The sequence below is a fragment of the Canis lupus genome, chromosome 17 (assembly GCF_011100685.1).
Source record: "Canis lupus familiaris isolate Mischka breed German Shepherd chromosome 17, alternate assembly UU_Cfam_GSD_1.0, whole genome shotgun sequence".
In the NCBI taxonomy this organism is placed as follows: domain Eukaryota; kingdom Metazoa; phylum Chordata; class Mammalia; order Carnivora; family Canidae; genus Canis; species Canis lupus.
In genome coordinates, this window is record NC_049238.1 from 12,291,900 (window position 1) to 12,307,177 (window position 15,278).

At 49.1% G+C, this 15,278-nt stretch overlaps 1 protein-coding gene across 2 annotated transcripts in view; it reads right to left on the minus strand.

Moving 5' to 3' along the window:
* CYRIA (CYFIP related Rac1 interactor A) overlaps positions 1-4,450 on the minus strand; it is a 61,834-nt gene extending 57,384 nt beyond the window's left edge. Inside the window, exons 1-2 of one of the 2 annotated variants that reach the window (XM_038560820.1) lie at positions 4,424-4,450; positions 2,585-2,737 (exon numbers count right to left, since the gene is read on the minus strand). The gene's annotated coding sequence lies outside the window, so the exon portion shown is untranslated. The remainder of the gene's footprint in view (positions 1-2,584; positions 2,738-4,423) is intronic. The other variant, XM_038560818.1, reaches the window with a different exon arrangement.
* Between the last annotated feature and the right edge of the window lie 10,828 nt (positions 4,451-15,278).

A 15,278-nucleotide genomic window follows, 5' to 3' on the forward strand; every position in this document is an offset into this window, starting at 1 on the left:
CCACTCTGGCAAACTGGTTCGACAATGACCAAATTAGAACTACTCCTCGCTTCAACCTAATTTATCAATGCAACTTGCTCAAGCAGTTTGAACTAGCGCTGACCATGGGCTCTCAGGACAGGGCCATGTCTCATTCATCTCCAGAGACTTGGTACCTAATGCCCGACACAAGTTTTTGAATGGGTGGCTCATACTCTATTGGGCAAAAGCATCCATCCCTTTTCCTACGTAGTGATGATTTAGGGATGGGGCCTTTTAGATGTTCTGGGGAAGAGGGAGGAAAGGTAGAAGAATCTCTGGAAGGGCAGTCAGGACATAAAAGCCCAAGTCCTTACAGTGGTTTACGAAGCCCTACAGGATCTGACGGCTTCTCTCTGCCTTCACATCCTTCTGCTGTCCCCTTGCTCCTTCTGCTCCAATCCTACTGGCTGCTCTTTGCTGCTTAATGCCTAAGCACATTCCCACCTCAGGGCTTTGTTCCTTTGGGCCTCACTCCCTCACTTTGTTTAGGTTGTACTCCAGTAACACCTAATCTGAGAGGTCTTCCCTTGGACCCTGTGTAAAACAGCAGTGGCTACTTTCTCCACTTCCCCTCTCTCTGGCTTGACTTCATTTATTTATGTTTTCCTGCTTTACTTTTTTTTCCATAGTGTTTAACACTGCCTGATACAGTGTACGCATGTTTCCTTGTTGATGATCCTACAGTCCCATGAGAACGCAAGCCCCAAGAGGACAGAAACTTCGTTTTATTCTGTGCTGTATTCCTAACATCAAGAATGGCACCTGCCACGTAGTACATGCTTCATAAACATCAGCCATTGACTAAATGGCTGGCTGGCTGAATGAGTGCCTCAAAGCCAACAGACACGCAAGGCACAAGGTTCTAAGAGAACCTGATGGGGGAGTCAAAGCTATATTTAAGTAGCTCTAAATAAGATTGGGGAGGAAAGGAGCTAACATTTTTTTGAGGAAGAAACTATGTTAATACATTTAAATTATCTCCTTTCATCCTGATCACAAGTATACAACATAAGGGCATATTATCCCCATCTTACAGATGGGGAAACAGAACCTCAGGAATTTAAAATGATCTCAGCAAAATCACTGAACTAATAAGTAGAAGTGAGATTTGAAATCAAGTCTAATGCCAAAAGCTCCTCTCCTTCCTCTGAATTATGCTGTGGCCTCGTGGCCACCCTAGGAAAAGAAACCACAAGAGAAAAGAAAGGAACAGACCACAAGATAATCCTGTTCCCCCAAAGAATGAGAATGTGGTATGAGGAACAAGTCTAGGATAAAATGATCCTAGGTACTTAGACTGGAACCATCTTAGAATTCTCCTGGTCTTACCTTCTGTGCTATGCTCAGCTGTATGAAATGCTTCTCCTTATAGTCTTCAAGGAAACTCAAGATATCTAGATGTAGAAGAAGAGCTTTAGGACAAAAGACAGCAGAAGGGAACCCCAGCAACTGGAGAAAGATGAACAAGTGCATGACCATCTCAGGGTACCAGCATCTCCTTTGTGACTCCTGATCCTAAGTGGGTGCCCTGGGCCAACTTAAGGGGATGCACTAGAATGCCAGCACCCAATGCGCTGAGCCCCTCGGTAGATCTTTAGTCATCTGGTGGGGGTGTCAGCTCCTGTCAGGTCTGAGTTCAATGAAGGAGTCAGGTAGGTGTGTCCCAGTCTTTGCAGATGAGAAGAAAAGTGTCCATAAAGGATTGGGAGGAGGTGCCAGAGGAGGGAGGTAATAACAACAAAGAATCCATGTGTTGACAGTAAGGCCTGGCCACCTGCAGCTGGAGCAGCGCGGTGCACAAATTGAAAATGCCTCAAAAAATGTTATAGCAAGTGGGACACAAGCCAGACCTGTGGCAGGAGACCAAAATTCCATCCCGAGTTTGCTACTGAAGGATGTGTGCTCGGCCTAAGTTTGCATGACCAGGATGGGTAGAAAGGAAGTCGGATTGCGCTTCATCTCAAATGAATTCTGCAAGGGACAGTAACCTAGAACTCCAGCCCTAATCTGTTTCCCCTGCCTGTAGTTCCTTTCTTTCTTTTTTTTTTTTAAAAAAAAGATCTTATTTATTTATTCATGAGAGACACAGAGAGAGGCAGAGACATAGGCAGAAGGAGAAGGAGGTTCCCTGAGGGGAGCCCGATGTGGGATTCGATCCCAGGACCCTGGGATCAGGCCCTGAGCTGAAGGCAGGGGAACCTTCCCTCAACCACTGAGCCACCCAGGCGTCCCTGCCTGTAGTTCTAAGCTACTCTATTTCCTGCCTAAATACTCACCAGACCCAGGGTAACAACAGCTCCCACTCAGAATACAGTTGTAGAAACCCAGGGACCTTTAACCACTTCAAAACTATATCCTTGGTTTCTTTGGGGTTTTTGTCTCTCCTTTTATGTGTATGTGATGTTAAGAGGCATGACTTCTAATCAAAGATGACAAATCTGGCAAAATGATCACCCTCAATACTTTCATGTATCCTATAAGCGTGCAGATCACACATTCTCGCCACCAAAATGGATGATTATCACTGTGCCGTCTGCTATAACCCAAGTCAGTTGTTTCTTACCTGGAGCTCTCTCTGGTGATTCGGGTTCACCAATCTAGGCTTATGGGACAAAACAGCTGAGCAAGCTGGCCGAGGTGTGTCTGGCTCCCAAATCAGGGCTGTGCCCCCGCTAGAGTCCTGTCCTTTCGCTGTCCTTATGTGAGTGATAATCTGCTAAAAGGGAATGCAAGTCATGTTACTTTGAGCGGCCATTTCCTGTTCTCTTCTAGAAATAACACATTTTTAAGGAAAACACAGAGAATACCAGAATTACACATTACCAGGGCTCTAAGAAATTGATGCAATAATCTGATAACCTTGTGTAATGCTTTCATTTTGTAGTTGGGGAAACTGAGCCTCAGCAGCAAACAGCCTCACTCAAGGATTCAGCAACTTGGAGAAATAACATTGGAATATGTCTCTGACTCTCTGGCCTTTGGAATTTTTAAAAAAGCAGTTTCATGGTCAGGCTGACTTCTCAAACAAGTGGTCACTGACCCTGAATGGGAAGTCTGTTTTGTTTTTTTGTTTTTTTTTTTAAATACGATTTTTCAAAAAAGGAGGAGAGATTTTTTTCCAGATTGCTGTTCTTGTAGTTTTGCCCCTGGGAGCTAAATTAGCGAAACAGTCTATCTCAGGCATGTGGTTGGGACTGTTCTATTTCTCATCAGAAAAAATATCATTATAGAATAGGGAGCCCCATGAGCACGGTAGTGGGTGGGCTTTGTTTTTCAGTGATTTGTGCCCAGCCAGTAGGTCTCTCTGTCTCTGTCTTTTCTCTCTGTCTCTGTCTCTTTCTCTCTCTCTGTCTCCGGAAAACACAGTAACAGATATGGATCCTCCTCCCAGGGGTATCATTTATTATGTGATTTTTCTGGGTACTATATATTTGAACAGTCACTCCTCTGCACAGAAAACCAAAACCCAAAAGGGGATCTCACATATATTAAGCAAATCAGATCCGCCAGGCATACCATCTGAGTCTTACAGATACATTTTCCTGATCTGTCCTCAAAAACTCCCCATGAGGTACCCTTAACTCCATTTTTCCAAATGTTTAGGGAACCGAGTTTCAAAGGACTAGCATGATCTGCAGAGTCATAAAGAGAATAAAGTGCAGAACCAGAAATAAACTCCCATCTAACTGCCACACTGGTGTTTTGTCCATCTAAACCAGACTTTAGTTATTTGGCCAAAACACTAGCGGTTGTCTTATTTTTCCAGTGTTTTTGCTTGAATGCAGGAGAAAGTTCTTTGGAAACTATGAATTCTCTTAAGGACATGAAGGATTATTCTTGATAGATTCTCTTTCAGACAGCGTGCTCCAAAGGCCATGCTTCCTGCTGTGCTCCCAGCAGAGGTTCCAGTGCCCCAGAGAAGCTGAGCCTGGCCCTGGCTCCCAGTGGAGAGAGAGAGAGGGCCCATCAGGAAATCATGATTATCTACGCTCTGGGCTTTGTTCCTGTTCTCAGACAACAAGGGACATGGCTGGAGAGCCCGGCTGGCGGGTGGAGAAAGAGGAAGAAAAAACAGGAAGTGAAGGGGGGGGGAGGAGGAAGGAAGGAAATGATATGGAAAACACAGCAACTCTCAAAAGTCCTTGGCCCCATGAGAAAGTGAATTCTGAGCCCACGTTTATGGAGCTGGCCCTGCGTTTTGGGAAACCAGGTCGCGGAGGCAGAGGGGGGAAAGAGGTTTGTTTCCGATGGATTTAGGGTTGTATTTGTAAATTCCCATCCCAGGGCACAGCCTGAAGAAAGGGTGCCCTGACACAGGGGCTGTTTCCTATAAGTTTGGGTCTAGACAGTCAAGAAGGTGAATTTCCAATGAAGGATCCTGGGGTAAGATCAAATCTCTTACCTCTTGCCAGATGTGCCACAGAAGGACCTGGAAACGAGAGAGAAGATGTTGAAATAATCAGGTATTGGGGGCACTATCCCAAACCCACTGCTTTTTCTCCCAAACATCCTCAAAATTATAATCCATGGTCAGTGTATATGATAGGGCCATGATTCTCCCACTGAGGCCCGGCAAGACCCCTACCTTCTTCCACCACCAGGCTAAGAGGGGTAGGCCAGTAGAATGCTGAGTCTTTGCAAGACTATGACTCTCTGGTACTTCCAGAATGTTCTCCTACTCATGTTGTCCCCTCTGCTTATTTAGAGATGCTCTAAAAAAAGTCAGGATGAAGGACTCAGTCACCTGGTTAAGTTGAACACCCACAACTACACAGATAGCTAACCCTAATCATCATGCCTCAGTGCTAGTATCGTTAACACGTTCCAGCCTCCTGATGGGGACCAGGGCAGGTAAGGTGAAGCCCTCTGACAGGCCAGCCCAGTCTCTAACAAAACACACAATTCCCTCCCCAGAGCAGTGGTCAAAGCTTCTGGAGAGTTTTGATGACACCATCCTGGCTCTGGTCCACAGACCAGCATTTAAGAAACTTATCGTTTCTGGCCCTAAGCACACTCCACCTCCTTTTAGAGTCCCTCCAGGGTCACAGAGGTCCTCCCAGGGAGCGGCTCGCACTGAGGATCTGTCCTTGATTCTGTAAATTACTCCCCCACCATCCAAACAAACACAGAACAACACAAAGTAAGCATATCTTTGAGAGGAGTCCAAGCTTTTTGAAGTGATGGCTGGTAGTTTCCTGTCTGAGTCACCCACGGGCCAGATGTCCCTCAGAGAGAACAGAGGTCAGGCAAGGAAGGACACTTACAACTCCCATCTCGGGTCCCCACAGGCAGTACGGACCGTGGCCGGAGCTGTGGCCACAGTCCCCCTGCTCCATCTGAGACCATCAGGAGTCTTTACTTCTGTACACCTGGCAGCCAACAGAACACTTTCCAATATCTCATTTTGGGTCACTTTTTAGAGGGGTGATTACCCCCATTTTGAAAATGGGCACCTGGCTGGCTCAGTGGTTTAGTGTTGGCCTTTGGCTCAGATTGTGATCCCGGGGTCCTGGGATCGAATCCCACATAGGACTCCCCAAAGGGAGCCTGCTCCTTCCTCTGCCTATGTCCCTGCTTCTCTCTCTGTGTCTCTCATGAATAAATAAATAAAATCTTAAAAAAAAAAAAAAGAAATAAAATGGGAAAGCTGAAATCAAGAGACATGAAATGACTTATCCAGGGTTACACCATAAAACTGGGACTCCAACAGGCATCTCCTGACCTCTGGTCTAGCGACCTGTGACATTTTCTCTATGTCATGTGTCTCTGCCCCATTCAATGGAGGCACGGAGAGCTCAGAACAGCTGTGTGTCTTCCACTTTTGAAAGGCTCCAGAAGTGGAAGGGTAGGGCAGTGACAAACCAAAGAGAAGGCAGAGAGACGGTGAGAAGCACGGGTGAGACCCATTCCCAGCCCCAGGCTGAGCAAGTGGGGACACTAAAGCCCTCGGTGGGAGTGTGCTGCCTAGAGTCCCAGCTAACCAGCAGCAGAGCCTGGACTCTGAGTCAGGAGACCTCCCTGCAGCCTCCTTCCTGCATCAGCAAGAGCAGTTGCCGACAGGAAGAAATCCAAACAGGCAGGATTTTCCATAATAAAAATAGCTCCCATTCAGCAGGTACCTACTGGGCACCAGGCCTTGTCAAGCTCAGTGACTCCTGAGACCTCCCAGCAGCCACACGAGGGAGGCATGGTTCTTGCCCCCTTTTTCAGATAAGGAGCCTGACGTGCTCCTCAGAGGTTCTCAGCTTTGGAGTGGGAGGGAGAGCCAAGAGATTTCAGCTCAGGCAATCTGGGTGGAGTTCCCACTCTCAACCACTAGGTAACCACACTTTTCAGAGCATAAAAGAACAAGAAAAAAAAAAAAGAAAGAAAGAAAAGAAAGAAAGGGTGAGGCATGCAGAAAGGCAAATTAGTGGAAAGAGGCAAGGAATAAGGTAAGGATGCTGGGAACAGAAAACATCTTCATTCAAGAGGCAGAGGAAGGGGGCACCTGGGTGGCTCAGTGGTTGAGCATCTGCCTTTGGCTCAGGGTGTGATCTCTGGGTCCAGGCACCAAGTTCCACATCGGGTTCCCCACAAGGAGCCTGCTTCTCCCTCTGCCTGTGTCTCTGCCTCTCTCTGTCTCATGAATAAATAAATAAAATCTTAAAAAAAAAAAAAAAGACGCAGAGGAAGGGAGGAAACTCCCCAGGCAGAGAACATTGAACTCACAGCCCAACCAGGAATCTGGCTCCTGCCCCCTCTTGTGTGGCATCCCCTTCCACCCCGCCCCCCCATTCCCCCAGTCACCCAGCACCAGTAAATGGCATTCTGGCTTTGGTGTTTATTGGTGTTTATACAGCTCTGTTCACGAGAGGAGGAAGTAGGCAGGGCCGAGGAGGGCCAGGAATGGGAGAGTCCTGAGGGAGGGTGGAAGGGATGACGGTATCTTGGGAACCCGTTTCCCATGTCACAGAGGGATGGACCCACCGGGCAGGGAGGCAAGTGAGACTCTGCCACAAGTCCTCCCCTCGAACAGTGCACACACTCCCAGGGGCACTAGGTTCTGGGGATGCTACTTGTTTTTGGCCTCACAAGGACCTGGGGAGCAGGGCAGGACAGGGATCATCCCTCACCATGTCACAGATGGAGAGACTAAAGCCAAAATAATAATGGTCATGAGATAATAATAATAATAATAATAATAATAATAATAATAATAGCAATGCCATATGTTGGCAGCTCATTATGTGTCAAGATATAAGCCAGATGCTTGACGTACATTATTTCATAATGACACCACCCGTTGAGGTCTGTATGATTATTCTCAATTTACAGTCGAGATAAGCTATGTAATTTCCTCAAGGTCAAAAAGCCAGCGAGCTATGAGAAAGAATCTAAACCGCTACCTATTTGACATGACTCATGATTTCACCTCGAAGCCACATGTGCCATGAGACGGTGACGTGCCTCAGCCACTGTGGTACAGCGGCGCTAACCCACAGCCAGCTTTAGAGCCGTCGAAGCATGCAGGTACAGGTTTTTATTTAAACATATTATCCATACCAAGGGCACATACAAGGTGATGTACAATTAGGGTGACCACGTGATTTATCAGCCAAACCCAGATCCTTCTGAGAGTGAAAAGGGGGGATATTAATGATGCCTCTGGGACAACAGACATAAAGCAGGACTGTCCCAGGCACACAAGACATATGGTCCACCCGAATACACTCCCGAGCCCCGTGGGGCTGGTTATTTTTACGGCTAGTTGTGCTGGACTCTCCTGGGTGAACCCCTGCTTTCTAACCCACGCAAATGCCCCTTTGCAACCATTCACTCTCCTTTGCTCAGCAGAATGCCTTCTCAATCTGCTGGGCTCGTAGGCCTTACATATAAAACAGGCTGATGTAACCCAATTATAAAGCAGTCATGCTACGATTCAAGAAGCAAGGCGTGACGAGTTTTAGCAATCTATTTTAAAAGGACCATTGGGTTCCTTGTGCCCTCCCACCCAGAACCTGAATGTGCAGCTGTTCTGATAACCAGCCAGTCCCCCAAATGGGAGGGCTCAGTGGTTCTCCTCTCCAGGGCAGCCTAAGGCAGCTGGACGGACAACCAGTGTGGGAGCAGCCACCCAGACTCACTGGAGAACTGAGGTCCAGGGACAGGGCGCAAGAGCCTCTTTCTCGGGGGCAGCATTACCACAACAGCCTGCCTTTCTCCATGGCCAGCAGGCACTGACCCTGCCCCAGGAGGTGCCGAGCGGGAGCCTTTGGCCAGGGATCTGGCCCGAGGAGGAAGGAGGCAGCGCTTGCGGCCTGCTTTTAAATTTCACTCTTTCCTGAAGAATCTGCCTGCTTAGGAATCAGGCCAAGAGGAAAAAGAACCTGCTGCTCTTTCGAAATGAGGCACTGAGTCTTGAATCAGACTCCTACATCAATGCAGGTAAAGGGAAACATTAATGAAAGACAACAGGCCTTAGTGGGTTCTCTGAAGAGGCTGTTTCTGGCATTCGTTTAATCAAGGAACATCACAGCGCTCGTAGGCCAGTGATTTCTGACAGTTCTAGAGAAGCTCACTGGGCTCAGGAAGTCTACCCATACCTGAAGGGGCTCTCAGAGGCACCAGCCACAGGCCTCATCCTACAGTAGCTCGCACAGCAACACCTGTTACCTGCTTCTTGTAGGAGCTTCTGCATGTGGTGCTGTTTGATGAATAAGTGAGACCCTTCTTTCTGAATCAGGTCACATTCACAGGTTGTGGGGGTTAGGGCATGGGCTTTTGGGGGGGAGCACCAGTAAACCCACTCCTGCCATCAGTATTATCATTACTAGGATCAATATGATTGTTAATGCCATTTAGGGGATCCCTGAGTTCTAGAGAAGGGGAGGGACTCATCTAATGCTGCCAAGCAGGTAGGTAGGTGGGAAAAGCCAGGACTGGACACAGTTCTCCAGACTGATTCTGGTTTCCTGCATCTTGGCATGTAGCCTCTTGTGCTGGGAACCCAACCTGGGAACAGCCCAGAGTCCAGATGGTGATGTCCCGGAGTGCCTGGGCTCAGGCAATCCCAGACGGTCAGGGGTCAACGAGTGGATGTTGGTAGGGGGACAAACGCATGGCACTGCTCTGCGCCGTGCACCCACTATGTGCCAGGGGCCGTGTGGCACATTGCATGGCCCTCCTGGACATGGCCGGGCTCCCACCAGCCTCATCATGCAGATAATGACCAGAAGAGCAATGCCAAGAGGCTGAGGGAGCAGCCGAGGCTGGTGACAGTGAGCAGGGTCAGGCCACACCTCAGAGCCCAGGTTCAACGTCTAACACTGCACGCTACAGCTCACAGCTGATGTTCCTGACATAAGGTGCGAAGGCCAATGCCAGGGGCAGGCAGTTGCAGAACAGGACAGGGGCCCAGGCCTCTACTCCCGAGTTCACATCGGTTCCATGTCCTGGGGTCGTGGCTTAACACCTGCGTGACATCTCTGCCACAGCCAAAATGCCATAAGGTAAGTGCCCCCATGTGGATGGCGGGAGGACACCAGCTTAATTGGCTGGACTCCCCAGAAGGAGGGCACTGGGTGGGATGAGCCCTGGGTGTTACACTATGGGTTGGCAAATTGAATTGAAATAAAATATTAAAAAATGAAAACTCTGCCCAGTTTTTCAAGAAGTTCCCATCTCACTCTCTGAACTCCACCCCCTCAGTGACTCCCTCCTCTTTGAGAAGGTATTTTACAGTGTTGGTCAACCAGAAGTCCTCCTCTGGGGTGGGCGGTGCGTGGGGGGGAGACAGTTTTGAAACTGAAAGGAGCCAGTGTCCTCTCCCTGACAACCCTGAGCGTCAGTATAATTAAATCCCACACAACAGGGGCACCTGGGTGGCTCAGTGGATGGGCGTCTGCCTTTGGCTCAGGTCGTGATCCCAGGGTCGTGAGATCGAGTTCCGCATCAGGGTCCCCGCATGCAGCCTGCTTCTCCCTCTGCCTGTGTCTCTGCCTCTGTCTTTGTGTCTCTCATGAATCAATAAATAAAATCCTTAAAAAATAAAAATAAAAAATAAATCTCAGACAACAGGGGAACGTTCATCTCCCCTCCTCCTTTCCTGGGCTGCACCCATAGGATTGTTGCCTTTCCGGAGGGAAAGAGGCACAACATAGCAGGTCTGAGGCATCAGCAGCTGACAGCTGCCTTGTCTCCACAGGCAGGGAGCAGTAAGACGGAGACAAACATTCCAGCCTGTAGAGACCGTGCCCGGCCGTCACCAGGAACACAGGCCGGGAGGATGCCTTGATGTAGCAGGAACGCTTTACAGAGGTCAAGGAAACCTAGGTCCGCTCCCAACTTGGCCGTGGCTGGGCTGTGTGGCCTTTGCTTAGTCACTTCTTATCTCTGATCTTCAGATGGAAAGTCTATTAAACGCAGATCTTGCAGCAATATACACCAGCAGCCTCTCTGGGCCACTTTGAAGATCAAATGAGCTTCCTCTTCTAAAGAAAGTATCAAAGGGACTTTATGTTCATGTTTTCTTTCTGCCACTGGACAGGGAGTTGGTTAAGAGGAGGGGCATGTCTTACTTATCTTTATAGGGTAGTTATAGCTATTGTTAACTAGCCCAAGGTCCCGCACAAGTGGCGAGTACTGATGGCTGGATTCGTAAAATTTGGCTTCCTTGAAGGCTCAGTGTGGCTGGGGAAGAATGGAAGAGGGAGCGGAGATGGTAGGAAAAGAGACAGGTGTCAAGCTGTGAAGGACTTTACCCGCACTGGCGCTTCCCGTGATTCTGACAGTGAGCTAGTACATCAAACACTTTTGTAAGTGTTAGTGGGAGGATGGAGCTGTGGCAAGAGCCCAGGGTCTTGAGTCCATCAGTTGTGAACTAGAACTTCTTTGCACCTTACCGCACCCCCACCCCATCCATTTCAGGGTTGTTAGGGTTACCCAACATTAAAAGTGACCAATGCTGCACTTGGCCCCTATGTGAACTTTAGCAAATATAACTGCTCCTAAATCAGTGGGCAAAGCTGACCTACACGATGAGAGTAGTGACTCTCATCTCAAATGACTGCTATGAAGTTCAAGGCCAGAGCTGCCCAGGAGGAGGAAACTAAGAAATGGTGCCATGGCCAGATTGCACTGAGCCCAATGTGAAAGCCAATCTGGCTGGAGTCATTTGCTGTCCAAGACTGTGGCGTGCTCTAGCATTCTGTGCCAACATCTGCAGCACTCATGCTCCCAAAGCCACACGAATCCCCACGGCCAATGCCATCCGAGTGTCACAAACCACCTGTGAGCTTCCCACCAGCCCCTGGCCTACAACAACAGGGGGCACTTTTTAGGCAGCTTATGTTGGGTGTTTTAATAGAGACGGCACCTATGCCATGGGACCAGAGAGTTGAGAAGCTGGTGGACTGGGCTACAGTCTCTGCTTTGACCCCAAATCTCAAAGGCACTGGGCAAGTCATTCACTGCCACCTGCATAATGAAGAGGTCCTTGGAACTTGGGAAAGCCCATCAATGGATCCCATCAATGGACTAAGAGCCTAACCTAGGATATGCACTGCCATTCGTGAAAGTGAGCTTCTCACTAGGCAGGCCTCTGCTAGAATGCCATGCAAATGGATCCCCTCCTGTAGAATGGCCCGATCCAAACCCAACAGGGATACGCCGAGGTCTAGAAGGTGTCTGTTTTCTGTCCTGGTCCTACCAGTGTGACGTGGGTATCATTTCCCTTCTGAGCCTGTTTACTCACATGAGCCTCAGAGCTTATGTTCCCTAGCTCGTGCCACTTCCCAGCAAACTCAGCTTCCTGACATTTCACCAGAAGCCCAAATCTCATTTACCTTGGGTGCTGCAAGGCTGGCTGGCCTTCCTTCGCCTTGTGGACAGGGACAGATACATTTTCTTGAAACTGGCACGTGAGAAAACGGGGCATTTCCATCCTCCTTAGCAGGGGTAGAGACTCAGAGTCAACACCAGGAGGAATGATTGAGGACATACCTGTGACAGCTGGGAGGCGGCTTATCTCGGGGGACAGTGGTCACCCTGGCCTAGGCAGACAAATACTGGGGACTGCACTCACACAACAGCACAGCTGCTCCCTTCCTGGGCCCCTGCTGCAAGGCGAATCAGGAGTCATATGTCAGCATTCAGCGTGGCGTTCATCCTTAGGACTCAGAGGGACTGTGCCTTCCCCCGCAGTGGGTGCACCCCTTATCAGGGTCCCAGGCACCCCATATCTCACCGAGGCAAAAAAGCAAGTGAGACCAACAGACAGGAGAATGCCTGCAATCCAAGCTCCTTGGAAGCTGACCACAAGAAAATGCACTTTCCCTGTGAGGCCCACCCCCTTCGAACAGAATCCACTTTCCGAACACTAGCATTCAAGTTGCTCCGTCAACAAGTCCTTTGCATAAATTCTCAGTTTAAGCCCAATGTGATTTACTGCAGTTTCATGTTTTCTTGCCCTGTTCTGTAGCCTTAGACTTATACCTCCATACATCTCCATCCTTCTAAATAAGCAGCGGCCTCACCTCCTCCAGGAAGTCTTCTTGGATACTCTTCTGATCTCTCCTTTCCCTGAACTCTTGTAACATTTTCCGTCTATGCCACTCAGCCTTCATGCTTGTGGGTTGCTTCATCACTTTTTGACTGGACTGTTGAACCACCCCCTAACTGGTTTCATCCTGCCTGGACTCCGGCCCTGTGCTCTGCAGAGAGAACTTTCTAAAGCACACTTCCGATGACGTGTCTTCTCTTCAAGCACTTCCCACCGCCTTCAGGATAAAATCCAAATGCCACATCATGCTCCCACCCTTCCCGTGGGGCTACCCACATTCTAGTCACACTGAACTACTTCCCAAGGTTATGTAATGAGGTGGTACCAGAGTTGGGACAAGAACCCAGGTCTTTTGATAACCAGCTGAGGGTTCTTCCCACAGTCCAGCTCCCCCCCGGTCTAAGGCTGGACCAAAGAGAAGGAGATACAGCACTGACCCATGGCCAAGGTGAAAAAGCCAAGTCCTTAGGCCTGATGAGCTTATACTACTATGACAACCAGCCAATCCTTCAAGCAACTGAGTGGGTGAGCACACCCCTGAGGCTCCAGGCATAAGCTAGTTCTCCTTTCACAGGTGTGGAAACTGAGGCTTACGGAAGTCAAAGTTCATATCTGGCCTAAAACTCCAGCTAAGATCCTACTTCCACCCTCCAGAATGGTTAAGTCCAATAACCCTGTGGTCATCACTACCTTGTGCCTCTGGGTACCTCACACTCAATATGACTGATGCTGACCAACAGCCCTTAGACCCTGCTCAGGACTTGATTCTATCCAGGAGCTCCTATTGATGAGCTCCCTGAGGTTTCTGCTCTAAGACCACAGCTGTCCTGCTCCTGCAGCCCCTTAGGTGAAAAGATTATGAAACCAAATGGTGATTTACCAGGAGAGGGAGAAAATTTTACTCTAACTGTTCTGTACTTATCCAAAGAGGTGATCGAAGCCTTCACCAGGCTACTGCTTCCCCATGGCATCTCCCAGAATATCTATTGATGGGGAAGTGGGAATGGGGTGGAAGCACATGGTCCAAAAGAGAGCAAGGGCCCAGTGGCATCCTGAAGCTAGAAGGCACCAGCGAACCAGAGCCAATTATATCTGTCTTCTCCCAACTTCTGGTTCAGGGATGTCTTTTGAGAAGAAACCAGCCGTGATGGGAATGAATACTTGAACCATGAAATTGGCAACCACTCCTAATCAGGTTTGTTTTTCCTGGAGAATCAGTTATTAAACATTTACCAGCACACCATTAAATGGATCCATAAGAAGGACGCTGGGTTGGGATGACAGGAGGCTTAAATTATAACTTTAGCTCTTTCCCAGACTCACTGATAGGCAAGTCTTCCCTTCCTGGCCCTCAATTACATTAGCTATAAAAGGAGAGCAACAAAATCCTTACGTATAACTATGTACACAAAGACAAGGGACATAAGGGTATCTTGGTAAATGTAAAGTCTGCGGATGTATTTGGCTGTCACAACTGGAGTGTGTGTGGTGCTACTGGCATCAGTGTAGAAGCCTGGGATGCCGCTAAACATCCCACAAAGCATCGGAGAGTCTCCCACAATAATGACTTAATTTGCCCAAAATGTCAGTAGTGCTGAAGTTGAAAAGCCCCAACGTAAGATATCCAAACACAGTGGCCCATTCAAGTTCCCTACACACAGTGGCATCCAGGAGAAAAATTAAGGGGACCTGGGTCAGTCTGCAGGAACCCTAGACAGCCGATGGGTGCGGAACATTGCGATGCAGGCCACAGCGAGAGAAGACAGGAACAAGACATGGTGCCAGGCACACAGTACATGCTCACTCATGGTTTGTGGGAAAAGCACATGGCTCTGAAAGCAGGATGTGCTCTTTCCAGAAAGCTCACACTCCAGTGTGCACAACCGCCCCCCTCCGCAAGGTGATGCCAGGTGGGAGAATGTAACTTATACAATTTCACCTCCTCTGGGAGGGAAATGGTGTCCAGTTCCAGCCCTGGAGGCTCCGGTTAGACAAATAATCACCAGTCTGGCAATCGCAGGAGCAGCAGCAGCAGCAGCGGTCAAAAGAGCAACTTGATTAAAGTCGCTTCCTAATAGGAGTTGAAACATCTTGAAAGGTGAGGTTTTCAGGCCTCCTCTGGGGAGGCAATTGTTAAAAACACACAGCAGGCAGCCTTGCCTTCTCCACCTTCAGAAACCACTTTTTAAAGACAATCCTTTTATTCTTTGTACCACGTGGGATGGCAAATGCATTTAGCACAGGCCACCCGAGGCCGAAAGAGCGCTGGGGAAGAACTACTCCAGGCCTACGGCGGCCACAACCCAAGCAGCCCGGGCGGGACGTCAGCTGTCCCCAGGCCTCGGGGACCAACGCTTAGCCACGAGCCCCTCCTGGAAGTCCCCCGACTCCCTGTCCCAGGCCTGAGACAGGCGGCCGATCTCTCAGGGCCTCGGTGGCAGGACAGAGGACCTCCCTCCGTGCCTCCCCGATGATCTGCATCTGACCACAAACCATCGGACTCACAGAGCCCTTTAATTAAAAGCCCAAGGGTTTCGAGCTAATTCTAGTGGTGGCAGGACCCAGCGGCTTCCCAGGCACCAGAGCTGCGAGCAGAATAATGAGGGTAATTTGGCCCTTCCTGGTCTGTGAATGACAACTCACTCAACTATAAATTAGACTCACAGGATGCCAGAGCTGGAGGCCACCTGGGAAACTGTCTGGCGTCCCCCTGGGC